At 41.0% G+C, this 23411-nt stretch overlaps 1 protein-coding gene across 4 annotated transcripts in view; it reads right to left on the bottom strand.

The window, feature by feature from the left end:
• Positions 1-23411, bottom strand: part of Tmed8 (transmembrane p24 trafficking protein family member 8) — a 56803-nt gene that overhangs the window by 16067 nt on the left and 17325 nt on the right. The window lies entirely within an intron of this gene.

Raw genomic sequence — 23411 nt, 5'->3', positions numbered from 1 at the left:
TAGAAAATCATGGGAGCAAGAAGTCATTAACTGAGTGAGAACACAATCACAATTATCTCAAATCTTTAAAAATATAACCGTTTCGAACTTTCTCCAAAATAGACCATATCATAGTTCATGCAAGGAACTTAAGCAAATACAAAGGGATCGACATAATCCCCTGTATCCTATCTGACCACAGTGGAATCAAGCTAGCTCTCAATAACAAAGCATACCGCAGAAATTTCTCTAATACATGGAAATTGAACAGCACACTCCTTAACAATGACTGGATAACAGAAGAGATCAGAGAAGAAATAAAGCATTTCCTACAACTCAATGAAAATGAAAACACCTCACAAAGAAACTTGTGGGACACAGCAAAAGCAGTCCTGAGGGGCAAATTTATTGCCCTCAGTGCCCACATCAAGAGAATGGAGACAGACCAAGTAAATAATCTCATGTTGCAATTAAAACAGCTAGAAAAACAAGAAAAAATGGGACCTAATGCTACTAGACGAACCCAGATAATCAAATTAAAAGCAGAGATTAACCAATTAGAAAATCAGAAAACCATAACCAAAATAAACCAAACAAAAAGCTGGTTCTTTGAAAAAATAAACAAAATTGATGGCCCATTGGCTAGATTAATTAAAAAAAGAAGAGAGGAAACCCATATCAATAGGATTAGGGATGCCACGGGAAACATCACAACAGGTACCCAAGATATCCAAACAATTCTAACAGAGTACTTTCAAAAGCTATACTCCCTAAAGGAAGAAAATCGGGCAGAAATGGATGCATTTTTAGAGAAATACAAGTTGCCCAAACTGAGCAAAGAAGAAGTTAACCAATTAAATAAGCCAATATCCTATAATGAGATACAGGAAGCTATCAAAAACAACAAAAAAACAACAAAAAAAAGCCCAGGACCAGATGGATTCACAGCAGAATTCTATAAGACCTTTAAACAAGAACTAATACCCATACTCCTCAAGCTCTTCAGAGAAATAGAGAAGGAGGGAGCTATCCCAAACTCATTCTACGAAGCCAATATCACACTCATCCCCAAACCAGGCAAAGACCCAACCAAAAAGGAGAATTACAGGCCAATCTCCTTGATGAACACAGATGCAAAGATCCTTAACAAGATTCTAGCTAACAGAATCCAGAAACACATAAAAAAAATAATTCACTATGACCAGGTAGGCTTCATCCCAGAGACACAGGGATGATTTAACATACGTAAGTCAATAAATGTAATCCAACATATCAACAGAGCCAAGGTCAAGAATCACATGATTATCGCCACAGATGCAGAAAAGGCCTTTGACAAAATTCAACGTTCATTCATGCTAAAAGCTCTGGAGAAAATAGGAATATAGTCCTAGAACCCTTAGCCAGGGCAATAAGGCAAGAAAAAAACATTAAAGGGATCCGCATAGGGAAAGAAGAAGTTAAACTATCCCTTTTTGCAGAAGACATGATACTATACCTCCACGATCCCAAAAACTCCATCCCCAAACTCTTAGAAATCATAAATCACTTTGGCAAAATAGCAGGATACAAAATAAACCCACAAAAATCAGTTGCCTTCCTATACACTGATAATGTACAGGAAGAGAGGGAAATAAAGGGAGCAACCCCATTCACAATAACCTCCCAAAAAATAAAATATTTAGGAATTAACCTAACCAAAGATGTAAAAGAACTATTTAATGAGAACTATAAAAAGTTAAAGAAAGAAATTGCAGAAGACACTAGGAAATGGAAAGACCTCCCATGCTCCTGGATAGGCCGACTTAATATAGTAAAGATGGTAATACTTCCAAAACTAATATACAAATTCAATGCAATTCCTATTAAAATCCCAATGACGTACATCACTGAAATACAGAAAACAGTCCAAAAATTCATATGGAACAACAAAAGACCTAGAATAGCCAAAACAATTCTAGGGGATAAAGACAATATGGGAGGGCTATCCATGCCGAACTTGAAACTCTACTACAGAGCTATAATAACAAAGACAGCATGGTACTGGCACAAAAACAGACCCGAAGACCAATGGAACAGAATAGAAGATCCAGAAATAAATCCACAGGCCTACAGCCAGCTGATATTCGACAAAGGAGCCAAAGACATACAATGGAAGAAACACAGCTTCTTCAACCGCTGGTGCTGGGAAAACTGGGCAGCCACATGCAGAAAACTAAAAGTGGACCCCAGCCTATCACCATGCACCAACATCAACTCAAAATGGATTAAAGACCTTAACATTAAACCTGAATCTCTGAAACTACTGCAGGACAGAGTAGGAGAGACACTTGAACTAATAGGCACAGGAAGGAACTTCCTGAACAGAGTCCCAGGGTCACAACAAGTTGGAGAGAGACTCGACAAATGGGACTACCTTAAAATAAAAAGCTTCTGCACAGATAAAGCTATCGCAACCAAGCTAGAAAGACAACCAACTAATTGGGAAAAAATATTTACCAGCAATATATCAGACAAGGGGTTAACATCCTGTATATACAGGGAACTCAAGAAACTAATCCCTCCCAAACCTAACAAACCAATTACTAAATGGGCAAGGGAACTAAAGAGGGACTTCTCAAATGAAGAAATAAAAATGGCAAAGAAACACATGAGGAAATGTTCATCATCCCTGGTGGTGAAGGAAATGCAAATAAAGACAACCCTGAGATACCACCTTACCCCAGTCAGAATGTCCCACATCCACAAATCAGCCAACGACAAATGCTGGAGGGGATGTGGAGAACGAGGAACGCTATTACACTGCTGGTGGGAATGTACACTTATACAACCACTTTGGAAAGCAGTCTGGAGGGTCCTTAGAAAGCTAAAGATTGACCTCCCTTACGACCCAGTCATTCCACTTCTAGGCATCTACCCTGAACTACAGGAACCAATATACAAGGACACGTGCACCTCCATGTTTATTGCAGCACTGTTCGCAATAGCTAGGATATGGAAACAACCTAGATGCCCCACCACAGATGAATGGATCCAAAAATTGTGGTATCTATACACAGTGGAATATTATGCAGCCATTAGAAATGACAAAATAATGGCATTTGCAGGGAAATGGATGGAGCTAGAAGGAATCATGTTGAGCGAGGTAAGCCAAGAACAAAGAGACAAACAGTACATGGTCTCCCTGATAAGTGGATGCTAAATCCAAAATGTTAGGTGATTTGACAAAACTAACAGGACTTAAGAAACAAAGAACTCCCACTCATCTGGTTGAACCACTACCAAATATCCCCATGCTGCTGATCACATATATGGTATATAACATGTGAGCACCGTTATATATTACAGACTGTGATAGACAATTTGCTCCAGGAAAGTTAGAATGAACTTGTGACTTTAAATGAGCATCATTATTCCACAATACTGTGAATTTCCGGAAATTATGTAATCACTTAATCACAATCAAAAAAAAAAAAAAGAACCTCGGGGAAGGGAGGGAGGGAGGGGATGGTAGGGGGAAAACAATGGAGGGGGTAACAATGTTCAAGAGGAAGTGTTCTCATTACCTCACTCATGTAACTGTAACCCTCTGTATAGTATCTTTACAATTAAAAAAAAAAAGAAAAAGCAAAATATATATATATATAACCGTTTCAACCAACTTCCTGTTTCTAAAACTATCTTGGGCACGCATAAACTTTATACATTGAGAGGCCCAGTACAAGAATACTCAAGTTGTCACATCGAAATATACTCATTCATGACCTGCTCATAAAAAGTTAAGTCATATTCTAAAACATGTCACCAAAACATTAGTTCTAATTCAAGACTCATACTTCTCAGAAAACAGATGGTTAAATTACATAGAACACAGAAGGCAGGCTGGAATGTGAAATGAATTTAGTGTCACTGTATCAAATGTTACTTATCCATGCAGATCAATGTATCCACGATCACTTTCTAAATTTAACTCATTATTTTATTCACTTCAGCCAACAATGGTTTATCAAATAACTAGGTACTTTAAAGAATAGTAAAAATGACACCAATATCTGGTGTTATTGCTGCCATTATGCAGGTAAAGAAACTAAGGCAGCCAGGCAGCAGTGGCTCACACCTTTAATCCTACTCAGGAGGCTGAGATCTGAGGATCATGATTCTAAGCCAGCCTAGGCAGGAAAGTCCATGAGACTCTTATCTCCAATAAACCACTAGAAAACTGGAAGTGGCGCTGTGGCTCAAGTGGTAGAGTACTTGCCTTGAGCTGAAGATTGCAGGGCAGCACCCAAGCCCAGAGTTCAAGCCCCACGACCGATTAAAAAAAGAAAGAAAGAAAGAAACTAAGGCAGAGAAACTAAGGACCTAGGTGGCTGTGCTCTCCCCATCAGCTGCTGCTTGGCTTTGGTTTTACTGCTACAGTGTTTCCCTGAGTCCTCAGCTAGTACCTTACCTCAGTGCACTTACACTGCACTTACACTCCCTTTCTAGTTAAGAAACTGAGGCCTCAACCTTACTTCCCAGTACAAAACACACAGTAACAAAGTCAATATCAAATACTGAGTGTCAGAAGTTTGGTAGCAACATAAAAGTGAAAAACATAGGCAAATATTTTTTGGTTAGTAATCTAATCTCTGGCTATTCTTGTATGTGAATAAGAAACCTTTTGCTTTTGGTCAATTCATAGTTTCATGGATGTACACCTTATAGCTCATGCCACCTCATTTACTAAGGGTCCACTGTTCCCATCGCTGCCAATCTGCAGAGCCCCACTTCACTGAGAGATATGAATAGAAACTTCTCCCCTAAGTGGAACCTGCTTCCTATAAATTCTGCCCTTTGATCACTCCTTCCCACAATATCCTCTCAAATATTTACAGTTGGTCATTACATTTCCCACAAGTTCCTTTTCTCCAAGCTGTTACCGCCACATCACATGAACTTTGATCACGGTGGCCTCCATATACATGGCCTCTAAACATGCTAGTCTCTACATTACATGGCCTCTGACCATGCTGGCCTCCATATCACATTGCCTTTGGCCCTGACCATGGTGGCTTCCTTTCCTTGCTCCACTTAGCTTGTTCCACCCAAAGTAAGACGCTAGAACAATCAGATTTTATGTGTTAGTTCATGTGAAGAACACCAACAGCAATCTCTTACTAAGGACACAATATTGCTTTTTTTTTTTCTTTTTGCTTATGTGGTGCTGAGGAATCGAACCCAGGGCCTCATGCATGCAGGGCAAGCCCTCTACCACTGAGCCATCTTCCTAGCCCTGAGGACACAATATTTCTTGACACTAGGTTTTAATGGAAAAATGAATAAATAAACAGAAGATCTTAGCTGTTCATGGTGGCAATGTCTGTAATCCCAACACTCAGGAAGCTGAAGCAGGAGAATCTTTTTTTTTTTTTTTTTTTTTTTGTGAACATACTGTACTGAGGGGTTACAATTACATGGGCAAGATAATGAGTACATTTCTTTTTTTTTTTTTTTTTTTTTGGTCCGGTCATGGGGCTTGAACTCTGGGCCTGGGCACTGTCCCTCAGCTCTTCAGCTCAAGGCTAGCGCTCTACCACTTGAGCCACAGCGCCACTTCCGGCTTTTTTCTTTTTGCTTATGTGGTGCTGAGGAATCGAACCCAGGGCCTCGAGCATGCAAGGCAAGCGCTCTACCACTGAGCCACCTTCCCAGCCCCTAATGAGTACATTTCTTATCAAGCATTGCAGCCTCCTCCTTTGTTTACCCTTCACATCCCTTCCCAGCCTCCCCCCAACCCCCCCATCCAATCCTCCCCCCATTCAGGAGGATCTTGAGTTTGCAGCTAGTCTGAACAATGAAGGCCTTTTCTTAAAAAAAAAAAAAAAAAAAAAAAGCTGAGTCCTGATGGCTCATGCTTATTATAAATATTATAATCCTACCTACTCAAGAGGCTGAGATCTTAGGATCAGTTTGAAGCCAGCCAGAGCATAATAGTCCTTGAGACTCTTATCTCCAAGTAATCACCAAAAGGCCAGAAGTAGAAAGGTGACTCACGTGGTAGAGTACTAGCCTTGAGAGGGAGGGAGGGGAAGAGAGAGAAAGACAGGGTGGGGGGCCTGGGATAGCATCTAAGCCCAGAGTTCAAGCCACCGGACTGGCATAATAAAGATAAATAAATAAGGCAAGAAATTTTTTTAATAAATATCTAATATTATGGCCTGTCAGTTTTTAAATTAGAATACCTATGTGGATGTATGCTATACTCATTTCTTTAATGATGGACATCAATGTTACTCCTATTCTATTAATATTATATGTCTTGCTACAATACCTTGAGGATATTGCATACTATTGCTAGGATTTCTTTGGGATGGATTCCCAAAGAAATTTCTAGACCAAACTCTTTTTCTAAGGACTCATACATCATTTCACATTTGCAGCAGAAATAAACAATGTTTCCCACAACTTCTACATCAAAGTGGTATTTTCAAAATTTTAGGAAACTGACCGAACTTGATATGTGAGGAATGATATCTGATTTTATTTGTTTCTGCAATACAGGTTTCCACTAAGTTAGGTACAATGGTTTTAAACTCCTGGGCTCAAGCAACCTTTCCCTCTTAGCCTCCAAAGTATCTGAGACTACATGTGCATGCCACCATGCCCAGTTTGATATCTTCATTTTTTTTTATTGTGAAAATACTGTACAGAGGGTTTACAATTACATGGGCAAGATAATGAGTACATTTCTTATCAAGCATTGTAGCCTCCTCCTTTGTTTCCCCTTCTCATCCTCCCCCCGCCCCCCACCTATTCCTCCCCCCCCCAAAGTTGTAAAGTTCGTTTTAGACATAACGACTTGTACATCACATTGTTGCAATGGGTCCACCTGTATTCCTATTTAAATGATTTGTTTTTCCCCTTCCCCTCCACAAATTATACTGACATCAAATACAGTGAAAGCAGGGGTTATACCATGGGGGAGGGACATACAAAGCAACAAAGAAATAATCTTAGAAATGTGTTAGAAACAATCGCATGACAGAAAAAAACATTTGAATACATATCTTAGGGTTCATTTCCCTAACATCAACTTACCTGACTTTTTCTGCTTGACTCAGACATATACTAGATGTTGCAAATAAGGGAAACCATGGGACCTATGTTTCTTTGGGCCTGGCTTACTTCACATAATATAATTCTTTCTGATGGAGGCATAGAATTCTATTGTGTATATATACCACATTTTCTTGATCCATTCATCTACTGAGGGGCATCTGGGTTGGTTCCACATCTTAGCTATAGTAAATAATGCTGCAATAAACATAGTTGTGCTGGTAGCTTTAGTGTGGTCTTGTTTGTGAACATTTGGGTAAATGCCCAAAAGTGGGATTGCTGGGTCATAGGGGAGCTCTGTGTGGAGTCTTTTGAGGAACCTCCATACTGCTTTCATTTTATCATTTTAGTTCTTACTTAGCTTTTAATTCATTAGTGCACTTTAAAATGTCGGGGGGGTGGGGGGAAGCTGGGAAGGTGGCTCAGTGTAGAATGTTTAGAATGCTTGCTTTGCATGCATGAGGCCCAGTCTAGCTTTGAACCCCAATCCTCATATCTCAGTTTCCTGAGTTGCTAGGATTACAGGTGTGAGCCATTAGTGCCCAGTTATAATCATCTTCTTATAATTTTTGCCAAAATTACAGGCAGAACATAAGACATTACTATTTTAACTTGCTAATCTTCTAATAAGTCATATGACTGAAAAAACTTATGCACATAAAATCAGTTGCTTTTTGTTAAAAATTTAGCCTACCTTCTTCACTTGACAATGATATTCATCCACTTAAAACAGACCATTGCCCAGGAGCCAATGGCTCACACCTGTAATCCTAGCTATAGAGGACACTGAAATTTGGAGGAACAAAGTTGAAAGCCTATCTGGACAGAAAAGTCTGCTAGATTCTACCTACAAAATAACCATCAAAAAGCAAGGCTAGAGGTGTGGCTCAACTGTGGCATGCACTAGCAAGCAAGTCAAGTAAATGTAAGGCCACAAGTTCAAACCCCACTACTGAAAGCACACAAGCATGTACTCTCACTCCCCCTCCATCCCCAGTCCTTCAGATATCACTCTGCCAAATGTCTTCCCAAAATCAAAAGATACTATATAAAGAGGAATCACATAAAAAAAATTAGAATTAATGACTCTGCCTCAATTCAACAAACCTTCTGGGAGCCCATGATATGGGTTAGTTAACAATGTTGTATGCTGGGAAAACAGAGTCAAACTAGACATATCCTATGGTGTGTTTTTGTTTTGTTTTGTTTTGTTTTTGCCAGTCCTGGATCTTGAAAACTCAGGGGATAGGCACTATCCCTGAGCTTCTTTTGCTCAAGGCTAGCACTCTACCACTTGAGCCACAGCTCTACTACCAGTTTTTCCTGTTTATGTGGTACTAAGGAATCAAACCCAGGATTTCATGCGTGCTAAACAAGTATTCTACCACTAAGCCACATTCCCAGCTCAACTTGTGTCTTAAAAGAACTCAGTCTAAGTTAGGCACTAGTGGCTCACATCTGTAATCCTAGCTATTCAGGAGACTGAGATCTGAGGCTTGTGGTTCAAAGCCAGCCTGGGCAGTCCATGAGACTCTTACCTCCAATCAACCACCAAAAAAACCACAAGTGGAACTGTGGCTCAGAGTGGTAGAACAATATAGCCTTGATCACAAAAGCTCAGAGACAGTGTCTAGGCCCTAAGTTCCAGCCCCATAACCCATCAAAAATAAAAGAAGGGCTGAGATGGAGGCGGGGGGGGGGGGGGGGGAGGGGAAGGGTGAGATCGGGGAACAAAGAGACATAGATTCCATTAATCTTTTGGGGGGGCAGGGGGTTCGTTGTGAGGCTTGAGCTCTGAGCCTGAGCACTGTCCCTGAGCTCTTCAGCTCAAGACAAGTGCTCTATCATTTGAGCCAGAGCACCACTTACGGTTTTCTGTTGGTTAATTGGAGATAAGTCTCATGGGCTTTCCTGCCAGGGCTAGCTTTGAACCATGATCCTCAGATCTGTCTCCTGAGTAGTTAGGATTATAGTTATGAGCCACCGGTGCCCAGCAGATTCCATTAATTTTACTCAGTGCTTCCTGAATTTTAACTAGAGTCTTGCCCATCTACAAACTGGTAATAATGCACCTTGCAGACACAGTTCTAGCCTCATGAAGTTCTCAATCTAGTAAGGAAAGCTATATGAAGACCTTTGTTCCCACAGGGATGAACAACATGGCCAAATATGCATGTACAACTCTGTGGAGAGGGTGGACTTTACCAGATCAGGTAAAGTAGGCCTCTGCAGAAGCCAGTAAATATTCCATGCAAAAATAACCAAAGGAGAGCACATTATATGAGACAAAGGATCTTAACTATGGTTGAAACAGACTAGAGATGACACAAGTTAAAAAAAAAAAAAAAAAAAAGCAGTCAAATTTGCTGTTGACACTCCCATGCTAGCTCCTAGCAACCCTCTTTTCTTTACTAAGTGACCAGGACCATCTGTAACAAATTCTAGAACTCTACAGAGAATCTGTATCAAGTTAATGGCATGTAGTTTTTAAGACTCTACTCTTTTCCCCTTCAAGGCTAGTTGGTGTATACATTTGTGTCTGGTCCTCAAAGACAGTATAGAAAGATTAGTCTTTGAGGACCACAGATGTAGGAGTTATCTTTCAATCTTTTGACTTTCAAATATTCAACCTTTTCCCTTTTCCTCCCTGCAGGGGACTGAGATTATAAATAGTACACTGTGGATGTCAAAATGGGAGATCTTGTCCAGTACAAAAAAGTCAGGGAACAGACATTGATTTAAAATATCCCAGGTACTTGAAATGGAGAACAGGACCAAGGAGAAGAGAGTAGATACATGAAGAGAAGATAAGGGGAAAATACAATTAAAAAAAAAAAAAAAACCTCAATGCATATCCTACAAAATTAAGAAAAGTGAGGGAAGTGGTGGGTTGGGAAAGATGGGCGAGAATGCTGAAAGGAATGACACAGATCAAGGTGTGCTGTATTTGTTGTTGAATGGCAAATCCTTCGTAAAAATTTTTTGCTAAATATGTATGTACCCACCTGGAATTTTAAAACAAAGTAGCACAAAGGAAGGACTGAATTCTAGCAGTAGCCAGAGCCCTGACCAAATTGTTCTTGCTGCTTAACCTTGAAAGGATAGGGACTATCCGACCACCAGGCCACATAAGACCCCAGAAAATCATGTGATCTGGCCCTGCCAAGACAACCACCGGCAGGACTTCCCAATCATTTCAGATCCTTTTATTTTTAAGGTAATCACTATCCTGTGTGAATCATTCTCTTGCTTTTGTTTTTAGTTTGAACACCTAACTATGCACTTCCAAGCAGTATTGCATCATTCTCTGTTTTCTGGACTCAGTAGAAAGATGCAGTAACACAGAATGTTTTCTCTGTGCTCTGACTTATTTCACAACACCATTATAAGTTTGAAAGCTTCATCAATGTTGCCATAGGCTCAAACATTTTCGTTGTTGTACACCATTCCACAAAAACACCATAATTTATCAATCTGTTGTTGACATCTGAGTTATTTTGGGGTTTGGACTACTATGAATTATGCTTCTATGAATATTTTTTCACATATCTTGGCTACAGCGAGTACAATGAGTATAAACATAGGATAGAATGGTAAGCAATAGAAATGCTAATGTTAATGTTTGGTAGATAATGTTCTACCACTTGAGCCGCAGCTCCACTTTCAGCTTTTTGGTGTTTAGTAAGAAATAACAGTCTCACAGACTTTGCTGCCTGGGCTGGCTTTGAACAGCGTCAGCTCTCAACCTAGGCATGAGATACTGGCAGTTGGCCATATTAATATTTTTATTTGGCCACTCTGGTGAAATGGTCATGTTCATTTAGTTTCTTTTTCACTTATATTTCTTGACCTTCTAAAATCTTCTTTTGTTAAGTGCCTGTCCAAGTCTTGTGCCCTTACTACGACTGGATTGTCTTTACTATTTATAGAAACTGGATACAAAGACTGTCAATTATATGTTTGGTTTTTGTGTTTTTTTGTTTTGGGTTTTTTTTTTTTTTTTGGTCGGTCATGGGGCTTGAACTCTGGGCCTGGGCGCTGCCCCTCAGCTCTTCAGCTCAAGGCGAGAGCTCTACCACTTAAGCCACAGCACCACTTCTGGTTTTCTGGTGGTTTACTGGAGATAAGAGTTCCACAGACTTTCCTGCCTGGGCTGGCTTTGACCCGCCCGCAATCCTCAGATCTCAGCCTCCTGAATAGCAAGGATTACCAGCATGAGCCACCGGCGCCAGCTATGTTTTTATAATTACTTGATCCACTCTGTGATTTACTTTTTCACTTTTTTAATGGTGTTCTTTGAAGAACCACAGATCCTTAATGTAGTCAAAATTTATTGATCAGTGTTCTTTCATTCATCTTTCTGTGTCCTGTTTTAAGAAATCGTCTCTGTGGGCTGGGAATGTGGCTTGGTGGTAGAGTGCTTGCCTAGCATGCATGAAGCCCTGGGTTATGATTCCTCAGTACCACATACACAGAAATAACTGGAAGTGGAGCTGTGGCTCAAGTGGTAGAATGCTAGCCTTGAGCAAAAGAAGCTCAGGGTGAGTGCCTAGGCCCTGAGTTCAAGTTCCAGGACTGGCAAAAAACCAACCAAACAGAAATCTTTCACTGTATAGTAATCCATAAAACATTCTAATTATCATCTATAAGCTCACTGTACAGTCATACCAACCAGGAGATAATGCAGGTTCATTTCTAAACCATTGCAATGAAGTAAATATCACAATAATGTGAGTCACACAAACCACTTGATTTTCCAGTGTATATAAAAGTTATATTTATAGGACTGGGAAGGTGCTCAGTGGTAAAGCGCTTGCCTTGCATGCATGAGGCCCTGGGTTCGATTCCTCAGCACCACATAAGCAAAAAGAAAAAAAGCTGGAAGTGCTGCTGTGGCTCAAGTGGTAGAGCGCTAGTCTTGAGCTGAAGAGCTGAGGGACAGCGCCCAGGCCCAGAGTTCAGGCCCCACGACTGGACCCCCCCCCCCCCAGTGGGCTGGCTTCAAACCAGATCTAAGCCTTCTGAGTAGTTAGGATTATAGCATGAGCCACTAGCACCTGGAGATTCATAACTTTGTTTTGCTGGTGGGAAGTCTTAATGTCAATGGCTGCTAGCTGATCAGTGTTGGCTACTGAAGGTTGAAGTGGTTGTGGTAAGTTCTGTCTTAAGACAGAAGTTTATTGCATGGACTGCCTCTTCCTTCATCAGCATTTTAGTCACAGTAAAACTTCTTTCAAAATCAGAATTAACCTTCACAAACCCTGCTAGCTGATTTACTTACTACTAAATTTATGCAATATTCAATATTTCACTGTCATCTCAACCATGTTCACAGAATCCCCATCTGGAGTAGTCTAAGCTCAAGAAACTACTCTTTGCCTGTAAGTGAGAAGTACCTCTTCATCTACTGAAATTTTATCACAGAGTGTAGCAATGCACTCACATCTTCAGGTTCTACTTCCAATTCGAGTTCTCTTGTTATTTCTACCACATCTGCAGTTACTTGCCCCACTGAAGTCTCAAACTCGTCAGTGTCACCTATGAGAGTTGGAAGAATCAACTTCTTCCAAATGCCTGTGGATGCTGATATTTTGACTTTTTCTAATGAACTCACAAACATTCTTAGGAACATTTAGATACTGTGTTAGAACATGAAAATACAGGAATCTCACTGTACTTCTCTCACAGAGCTCTTGTACAACCAGACACTGTCTCTGAACAGCAGTATCTTGAAAGGATCTTTTTTCCCCCTCTGAGCAGCCCTCAATAATGGACTTAAAATATTTAGTGAAACATGTTGTAGAGAGATGTGCTCTCATCCAGGCCTTATTCTATTTATAGAACACAGGCAGAGTTATCATTCTGAAGGATCCCAGAATTTGCAGAGTGGAAGTGAACTTTCAACTTAAGTAAGCAGCTGCATTCGTCTCCAAGTCAGTCTGACTTGCTCAGCCTTGATCAAAAAACAGCTTAGCGCTGGGCGCTGGTGGCTCACGCCTGTAATCCTAGCTACTCAGGAAGCTGAGATCTGAGGATCGCGGTTCAAAGCCAGCCCGGGCAGGAAAGACCACAAGACTCCTATCTCCAATAAACCACCAGAAAACCGGAAGTGGCGCTGTAGCTCAAGTGGTAGAGCGCTCGCCTTGAGCTGAAGAGCTGAGGGACAGTGCCCAGGCCCAGAGTTCAAGCCCCACGACCGACCAAAAAAAAAAAAAAAACAGCTTAGCGACAGTATTCAGGCCCTGAGTCAGACATTGACTTCTCTCTACCTATGAAAGAACTACAGGACATCTGCTGCCAACAGGAAGCTATTTCATCAACATTGGAGATTTTAGTCACCTTCCTCCATAACTTTCCTTTGTATAACTTGCTGCAACCTCCACATTTGCTACTTCATCTCATGCTTTTATGACATATAGACAACTTCTATTCCCCAAACATCATGAACCAATTTCTGCTACTTCTATTCTCCAAACATCACGAACCAATTTCTGCTATCTTCAAACTTTTCTTCGCAGCTATCTTACCTGGCTCAATCCACAGAATTGGAGAGAGCTGGGATCTTGCTCTGGGGTTAGGCACTAGCTACAGGGAAAGCTGTGGCTGGTTTAATTTGTCTAGACCATTAAAACTTTCTCCCTATCAGCAATAACACTGGCTTTCTTTCTTTTTTTTTGGGGGGGGGGTCCAGTCGTGGGGCCTGAACTCTGGGCCTGGGCGCTGTCCCTCAGCTCCTCAGCTCAAGGCTAATGCTCTACCACTTGAGCCACAGCACCACATCTGGCTTTTTTCTTTTTGCTTATGTGGTGCTGAGGAATCGAACCCAGGGCATCATGCATGCAAGGCAAGCACTCTACCACTGAGCCACCTTCCCAGCCCCAACACTGGCTTTCTTGTCATTCATGTGTTCGCTGGAGTAGCACATTTAATTTCCTTCAAGAACTTTTTTTTTTAATCCATAGCTTGAATAACAAGAACAAAACCCTAGCTTTTGGGGCTGGGAAGGTGGCTCAGTGGTAGAGAGCTTGCCTTGCATGCATGAGGCCCTGGGTTCGATTCCTCAGCACCACATAAGCAAAAAGAAAAAAGCCGGAAGTGGCGCTGTGGCTCAAGTGGTAGAGTGCTAGCCTTGAGCTGAAGAGCTGAGGGACAGTTCCCAGGCCCAGAGTTCAGACCCCACGACCGGACCCCCCCCCCAAAAAAAAAAAACCCTAGCTTTCAACCAGCTTTTGACAAGCCTTCTCACTGAACTTGTTTCTAGCTTTTGACCTAAAAGGAGACATATTCTTCTTTTCACTTGAACACTTCAATCACTGCAGGGTTATTGATTGGCCTAATATTATTCCTCAGGGAAAAGGAAGATGTGAGGAGAGGGAGAAAGATGAGATAATACCTGGGTTGCAGAACCCACACATTCATTAATAAGGCTACTAGTTTATATGGGGGCAATTTGTGGTACCCCAAAACAAGTTCCATCAAGGACTGTAGATCAAAGATCATCAACAGATAAAATAATAAAAAAGTTTGCAATACTGTTAGGATTAGCAAAATAACACATAGAAACATAAAGTAACTTCATGTCACTAGAAAAACAGTGCTGATTCAATTGTTCAATACAGGATTATTACAAACCTTCAATTTATGACAAACACAATAACCTGTAAACCACAATAAAACAAGATATGCCTATAATAGCCTCTCACATTTTGCTCTACAATCCACCTAGAGTGTGGGCCCCAGTGGCTCACGCCTGTAATCCTAACTACTCAGGAGGCTGAGATCTGAGGATCACAGTTCAAAGCCAGCCTGGGCAGGGAAGTCCGTGAGACTCTTATTTCCAATAAACCACTAGAAAACCAGAAGTGGTGGTGTGGCTCAAGCGGTAGAGCGCTCGCCTTGAACTGAAGAGCTGAGGGATAGTGCCTAGGCCCAGAGTTCAAGCCCTATAACCAATCCAAAAAAAAAAAAAAATCCACCTAGAGTTGATTGTTTTATCAGCATATGTGTGAGAGGCAATGATGTAGTTTCTTTTCTTTCAAGATATTCAAGTGTGCCAGGTTCAAATAGCTTACTGCAGTAATCCTACTCAGGAGGCTGATATCTGGGGATCTCAATTCAAAGACATCTCCAATTAACTGCCAAAAAGCTGAAAGTGGAGCTGTGGCTCAAATGGCAGATCATTAGCCTTGAGCAAAAAACTGCTTAGCGACAGTACCCAGGCCCTAAGTTCAAGCCTCAGAACTGGCACACACATATTGGCACGTGCGCACGCGTATGCACACACACTATTCAATTGTCCTAACAACTGCCATCTCTTCCTATTACTCTATACTTCTTGTTGCAGGCCAAACATCTAGGTAAATGTGGGTGTTTCTCGGATCTGAATGACATTGCTAAACCGTGAATACAAAAAAAAAAAAAAAAAAAAAAAAAGCTAAAATAATGGGGCTGGGAAGGTGGCTCAGTGGTAGAGTGCTTGCCTTCCATGCATGAGGCCCTGGGTTTGATTCCTCAGCACCACATAAGCAGAAAAAGCCAGAAGTGGCGCTATGGCTCAAGTAGTAGAGTGCTAGACTTCAGCTGAAGAGCTCAGGAACAGCGCCCAGGCCCAGAGCTCAGGCCCCAGGCCCAACAAAAAAAAAAAAAAAAATCTAAAATAAGCCTTGATATCTGACAGAGAAAACTTCTTTTCAAGAATACTTTTCTGGTTATTTTGGAGATGGGATCTGCCTGGGCTGGACTCACACCACTCCAGATCTCAACATCCTGAATTGCTAGGATTACAGATGTAAGTCACCAGTACCAGTCTTCTTTTGATTTTTGTTCATGTTGCTTTTTCATCTTATGTGTCTGGTTTATTTTGATATATGAAAGAAATAGTTCTATTGTTTGTAGAAATAATTTGATGTCTATGATGATCCTGTAGAGAAGGTTTGTGCTTCTACCAGAGAGCTGAAGGCACTAGTAACCTAGGGAACCCTAATGCATTTCATCAACTCATGTTTCTGAAGCTGAGCTGCAGTAACTGCAATGGTCTTTTATCAGTCAGCTTTCCATTACTATACCAAATACGTGAGATCAATTTGGAAAGAGATCAATTTGGCTCTGTTTGGAAGGTTCTTATTGGTTGGCCCTGTTAGCTCTGGGCAAGGCACTACATCTTAGAAAGAACATGTGGTAATGCAGAACCATTCACCTCATGGTCATCCAATCCCCTTTGAGGGAATGTCCCAGTGACCCAACACTTTCTATTAAGCCTCACCTCTTAAAAGTTCTACCAACTTCCAGTAGTACTCCTCCTTTAAGGGCCAAGTCTTAATCACATAGGTCTTTGCGGGACATTTAAGATGCAAACTATAAGAATGCCTACTTGTAGGTCATGGCCTTTCAAGATCCTAATCCATGGGAAAAGGGATACACTGAGCCCTTGGTATCAATCCCTATCACTGTGTTTGCACAGCCTTGCCTCTTGGCCTCCATCCTCAGGAATCCAGCATACATACTGTCATCCTTGGACCTCTACCTTTATACTGCTCCTCTTAATTCTTCATTATCTTTCTGCCGGTCCAGTACCTTCAGGCACAAGTACCTACAGGTATTTGTATTTCATTCTTATTTTCTAACTGTCCCCAGTTAAGAGACCTGGCCCCAATGACTTATTAGTCTGCCATCATGGAAAACAAAAATCCACTTTGCCTCCTTACCCATTGAATTTGAAAATGACTTAGTGACTAAAACAGGAAAAAAAAAAACAGATTTTTTTATTTAAAATCCTGCCTTTTCTCTATAACTGGTAAGCAGCATTAGTTGATCTAAGAAGGTGTCCTTTCCTCTCTGGCTTATTGTGTAACTCAGGTTATAAGAAAGACTTCACTAAGGCTGAATTTTTAGAAATGAAATTAGCACAAAAATAGCAGTGGATTTAAAAAATAACAAAACCTCCCAAGGATATTTACAACTTTTATTTTATTTTAAAAAATCATCTAAGAGAAAAAGACCCAGATAAGATCAGTTCTTGATGAGCAGAAAAGTACTAAAGATACACAGAAAGTCTCCAATTTAGAATATAAACACTGCAAAGAATCTTGTGACATGCTGATATGTTTATGTATCCATATTTTTTCTGAATTATCATTCTAAATTCCAGAGGCATACATGTATTCAGTCTCTATCTCCAGAAGTAACCAATGAAAACAGGAGAATGGCTAATGCCTGTTATTTCAGCTACTAGGGAAATGGAAATTGAAAGGCTTATGGTACAAGGCCAGCTCCAGCAAAAAATTAGCAAGACTTCATCTTGACAAGCTGTCATGGTAGAATGCATCTGGAACTCCACCTGTATAGGTGACATGGGTAGTAGGATTGTAGTCCAAGGCCAGCCTGGTCAAAAAGCACGAGACCCTATCTGAAAAACAACGAAAGCAAAAAAGAGCTATGACTCAAGACTCAAGAGTGTGACTCAAGTGAGAGTGCCTGTTTAGCAAGTGTAAGGCCAACTTCATACCCAATACTGTTTAAAAAAATTAAATTCTGTATACTTTTCCAGATATTTTATATATACAATGTTATGTGTGAAAGTTTGTGTGCATACAGAATACATGTATTCTTTTTTTTTGGTCAGTCATGGGGCTTGAACTTTGGGCATGGGCACGCGCTGTCCCTGCACTCTTCAGCTCAAGGCGAGCGTTCTACCACTTGAGCCACAGCACCACTTCCGGTTTTCTAGTGGTTAATTGGAGATAAAAGTCTCATAGACTTTCCTGCCTGGGCTGGCTTTGAAACGTGATCCTCAGGTCTCAGCCTCTTGAGTAGCTAGGATTACAGGCATGAGCATGGGCACCCAGCTTACATGTATTCTTTGTCATTTTTATACAAAGAATGAGCACATACACACTACTGTGCATTTTTTATTTTTTCACTTATATCTCAGATTCTGTAACTATCCATGAAAACTCATTTTTTATAACTGATTAATATTTCACTGGATGAATATTAATCAGTTATTTACCCAGTTTCTACTGGTAGACATTTATAAAGTTTTCCTAATCTTTTATTAGACTAGCCTTGTGTCCATGTCATTAAGCAGGAGTATGAATAAACTCTAAGATAGATTCCCAGGAGTAGGTCAATGGGAGATGCATTCTAATTTAATGAATATTGACAAGTTAACTCCCATAGCAGCTTTACAATACCAACAGCAATGCATGTAAGTGTTTCTGCATATAGGTACTGACAAACAGGGGAAATTACTGGCACAGTTACAACCCCCCATATTTCCCTGAGCACAAGTCAGGTTAAGCATTTCTCATGTGTTAAAAGCTGCTTGTCAGCCAGGCACCAGTCTACCTGTAATCCAAGCTACTCAGGAAGTTGAGAACTTAGGATCATGGTTCAAAGCTAGACCAGGAAGGAAAGTCCTTAAGACTTTTCTCCAATTAACCACCAAAAACCAAGAAATAGAGCTGGGGCTTAAGTGGTAAAGCACCACCCTTGAGCTCAAAAGCTCAAGGACAGTGGTCAGGCCATGAGTTCACAAGCATGCGCACATAGATGCGCACACATACACTTCTCATACCATCTTAACAGCTTATTATGGGTAGGACAAAAAACAAAATCATATTGCTTGTTGAAATGAGTGCCCTAAAAGCCGGGTGCTGGTGGCTCACGCCTGTAATCCTAGCTACTCAGGAGGCTGAGATCTGAGGATCGCGGTTCAAAGCCAGCCCGGGCAGGAAAGACCATGAGACTCTTATCTCCAATAAACCACCAGAAAACCGGAAGTGGCGCTGTAGCTCAAGTGGTAGAGCGCTCTCCTTGAGCTGAAGAGCTGAGGGATAGCGCCCAGGCCCAGAGTTCAAGCCCCACGACCGACAAAAAAAAAAAAAAAGAAAGAAATGAGTGCCCTAAAATATAAGAACTACTGGTAAAAAAAAAAACTATGTAATTGAATTCAAAGAGGCAGAAAGAAAAGGAAAAATATATAATTTTACTTCCAGCTTTTAATATAACACTCAAATATAAGCCAATTCCTAGGTACACTTGGACGAGAGCAGAGAAACCAGTACAAGACTTCTAAATCTAGATGGCATATGGGAAAACACATTAATATGCACATTAATACATATTAATATTACATATATATGCTTACTAATGTCCATATTACATGTACATGCACATGTTAGTTTGATACTTATCAAACTGTTAATTATCATGGATATTCAGAATGAAAAATATTTTAATGTCAATTTTAAAGAAATAGTATCCAAAATAATACTGGAATGGTTTTATCTAACGTAATGAAACCACTGCTATGTCCAAAGTCTTGGAAATAATGAACAGAAAAGGAAATATGAAAATTCAAGAATAACAATTTATCCAGGCGCCAGTGACTCATGCTTACAATCCTAGCCAGCCAGAGTAAAGAGTTTGTGAAACTCTTATCTCTAACTAACCAGCAGAAAGCTAGAAGTAGGGCTGGGAAGGTAGCTCAGTGGTAGAGCGCTTGCCTTGCATGCATGAGGCCCTGGGTTCGATTCCTCAGCACCACATAAGCAAAAAGAAAAAGGCCGGAAGTGGCGCTGTGGCTCAAATGGTAGAGCGCTGGCCTTGAGCTGAAGAGCTGACGGACAACAACCGGATCTAAAAAAAGAAAGCTAGAAGTAGAGCTGTGGATCAAGTGGTAGGGTGCCAGCCTTGAGCAAAACAGCTTAGGGACAGCACTCAGTACCCAAATTCAAGCCCCAGTACTGGCACATGCACACACACACACACATACACATATACATACACACACACACAAATTATAAATCAATGTGTTAGGCTGAATTCTCCTTGCACACTTTTGAAGAAAAATTTTAAATAAATAAATATACACAACTGTCATGTTTTTTAAAAAAAAGCTTTCTGAGGGGCTGGGAAGGTGGGTCAGTGGTAAAGTGCTTGCTTTGAATGCATGAGGCCCTGGGTTCAATTCCTTAGCATCATATAAACAGAAAAGGACAGAAGTGGCTCTGTGGCTCAAGTGGTAGAGTGCTAACCTTGACTGAAGAGCTGAGGGACAGCGCCCAGGCCCAGAGTTCAAGCCCCACAATAACAACAACAACAAAAAAAAGCTTCTGAAAAAAACATGCATATTAAAGTTCTATATACTTGTATGATCATGGTGAAAGAAAAAAACAACAGATTGGGTAAAGATTTTTAAAAAGACACTACTAGTACACTAGTGGCTATAATCCTAGTTACTCTGAAGTCTGAGATCTGAAGATCATGGTTTGAAGCCAGCCCAGGCAGCAAAGTCCATGAGACTCTGATCTCCAATTAACTACCAAAAGGCCAGAAATGGAGCTGTGGCTCAATGTGGTGGAGCACTAGCTCTCAGGGACAGTGCCCATGCCCTAAGCTCAAGCCTCAAAACTGTCACAAAAAAAATAAAAAATAAAAGCTTCCTAATATATAAATTTTCTTCATATTAAAAATATATAGCTGATGGGGGCTGGGAAGGTGGCTCAGTGGTAGAGCACTTGCCTTGCATGCATGAGGCCCTGGGTTCGATTCCTCAGCACCACATAAGAAAAAAAGAAAAAAGACGGAAGTGGCGCTGTGGCTCAAGTGGTGAAGCGCCAGCCTTGAGCTGAAGAGCTGAGGGACAGCGCCCAGGCCTAGAGTTCAGGCCCCACGACCGGACCAAATAAATAAATTAATTAAATAAATAAATTAAATAAATAAAAACATAGAGCTGAAGCCAGATGCTGGTGGCTCATGCCTGTAAAACTAGCTACTCAGGAGGCTGAGATCTGAGGATCCCGGTTCAAAGCCAACCTGTGCATGAAAAGTCCATGAGACTCTTATCTCCAATAACCCACTAGAAAACCGGAAATAGCGCTGTGGCTCAAGTGATAGAGCACTTGCCTTGAGCTGAAGAGCTGAGGGACAGCACCCAGACCCAGAGTTCAAGCCCCATGACCGACTATATATATAGCTGGGTGCTGGTGGCTCACTCCTGAAATCCTACTCATGAGGCTGACATCTGATGATCGCAGTTCAAAGCCAGCACAGGCAGGGAAGTCCATGAGACTCTTATCTCCAGTTAACCACCAGAAAACTAGAAGTAGCACTGTGGCTCAAAGTGGTAGCACACTAGCCTTGAGCAAAAAAACTGAGGGACAGTACCTAGTCCCTGAGTTCAAGCCCTGGACCAGCAAAAAAATAAATAAAAATAAATAATAATAATAATGTAAAGGTATAATTTAATCAAATGTTTTAAGAACAATAACAATTCATAGTGGATGACCCCTAATGCATAGGCAGAAAAATTACTTACCTAAAATAACTTATTGATATTTGACAATTTTTTGTTTGGGCTTTTTGAACCATATTTTTTTAAATTGTTATCATAAAGGTGATGTACAGAGATGGGTTACAGTTTCATAAGTCTGGCAATAAGTACATTTCATTTTAGACAATGTCACCTTTCCTTCATTCTAAAACTTTGTCTTTTCTTTTTTGGTATTGGGGATCAAACCCATGATGTTGCATTTATAAGGCAAGCTCTTTGCCACAGAGCTACATCCCAGCCCTATATCTGATTAATTTTCTTTTCATATTACTAGCATGGTTTCAGATATTCTGACATGGTACAGATTTGAGCTCAGTGTATATTTTGCATTTTCTTTACAAGAAGCACAAAGCAGGTTTTTTTCCAAGCACCTGAGTATCAGGTCAGGGTTTCTTTAGCACAGGTCTCATAGGACTTCCCCTTCATAATTAGCCTAACCATTTTATTCTAGTACAGAGGAACCAAAAGCATGCAACACAGTTACAGATCAAGGAGCTTAAATGGAAGTGACCCTATGATCCAACTTTTCAGCCCTTAAGAAGTGGATATGCAGGGCTGGGAAGGTAGCTCAGTAGTAGAGCGCTTGCCTTGCATGCATGAGGCCCTGGCTTAGATTCCTCAGCACCACATAAGCAAAAAGAAAAAAGCCGGAAGTGGCACTGTGGCTCAAGTGGTAGAGCGCTAGCCTTGAGCTGAAGAGCTGAGGGACAGCGTCCAGGCCCAGAGTTCAGGCCCCACGACTGGACCCCCCCCCAAAAAAAAAAGAAAGAAAGAAGTGGACATGCTCCTGAGCTGTCAATCAGATTACACACCTTGTACTGTATGGACTGCATTATGACATGACTACATTAACATTATATAAAAAGCACTGTACAAAATACTATTAAAATAATAGCCATAGTAAGATAAAATTTTAATGTTTTGAAATAGAATTGTAACAGAACATCAAGAAATCGGGCTGGAGTGTGGTTCTGGCAGTATGATGCCTGTCTAGTAAGCATGAAGCCGAGTTCAAACCCTAATAATACTAGACAGTGCCCAGTTCAAGCTCCATAACCACCACCAACAACAAAAAAAGGAATATAAACAAGTTTACATGCCCCATTTCAGTCCTACATATCTAAACGATAGCTACTGGAAGTATGTGCACCAAACTAAGTTCTTCCTAACTTTAGGTCATAACAAACTTTGCCCTTCATTTTCCCCAAAGCTCAAAAGACCTAAGAAAAAATTTTCCTGCACTTAAGTGATGCAATAAATGTATGCCTCAGAGAATTTCAATAAAAGATGGCTTCTCTTCTCTGGGGAACTAAAGAACCCAGGTGTCCCAAGTAAGAAACTATTACACACACACACACACACACACACACACACACACACACACACACACACACACACACACACACACACACACACACACACACACACACACACACACACACACACACACACACACACACACACACACACACACACACACACTTACAGCTGATCATGGTAGCTTAATCCTGTAATATCCTAGTTACTTGGGAGGCAGAGAAGCCAGTTCAAAGTCTGGTTCAAAGCCAGAATGGAACTGGTGTCAGCCTGAGTGGTAGAACATACCAGACTTAAAAAGCTGAGAGATAGCGCCCAGGCCTTGAGTTCAAGCCCCAGTACAGGCACAAAGGCAAGCAGGGGTGTGTGCACATGTGCACGCACACACACGCATGCACGCACGCATACCCTGGGCATAAAAATTCACAGACCCCAACCCAGGTGCTGGTGGCTCATGCCTGTTATCCTAGCTACTCAGGAGACTGAGATCTGAGGATCATGGTTTGAAGCCAGCCTGGGCAGAAAAGTCTGTGAGACTCTTATCTCCAATAAACCACTCAGAAAAAAGCTGGAAAGTGGTGCTGTGGTTATAGAGTGCTAGCCTTGAGCACAAAGAAGCTTGGGAACAGTGCCCAGGTCCTGAGTTCAATCCCAGAACCAGGAAAAAAAATCACAGACCCCCATT

This window comes from Dipodomys merriami, unplaced genomic scaffold (genome assembly GCF_024711535.1).
Source record: "Dipodomys merriami isolate MVZ:Mamm:240054 unplaced genomic scaffold, mDipMer1.0.p SCAF_1, whole genome shotgun sequence".
Lineage (NCBI taxonomy): Eukaryota > Metazoa > Chordata > Mammalia > Rodentia > Heteromyidae > Dipodomys > Dipodomys merriami.
Note: the sequence above shows the minus strand (reverse complement) of the source record. Positions and strands in the feature narration are given on the sequence as shown.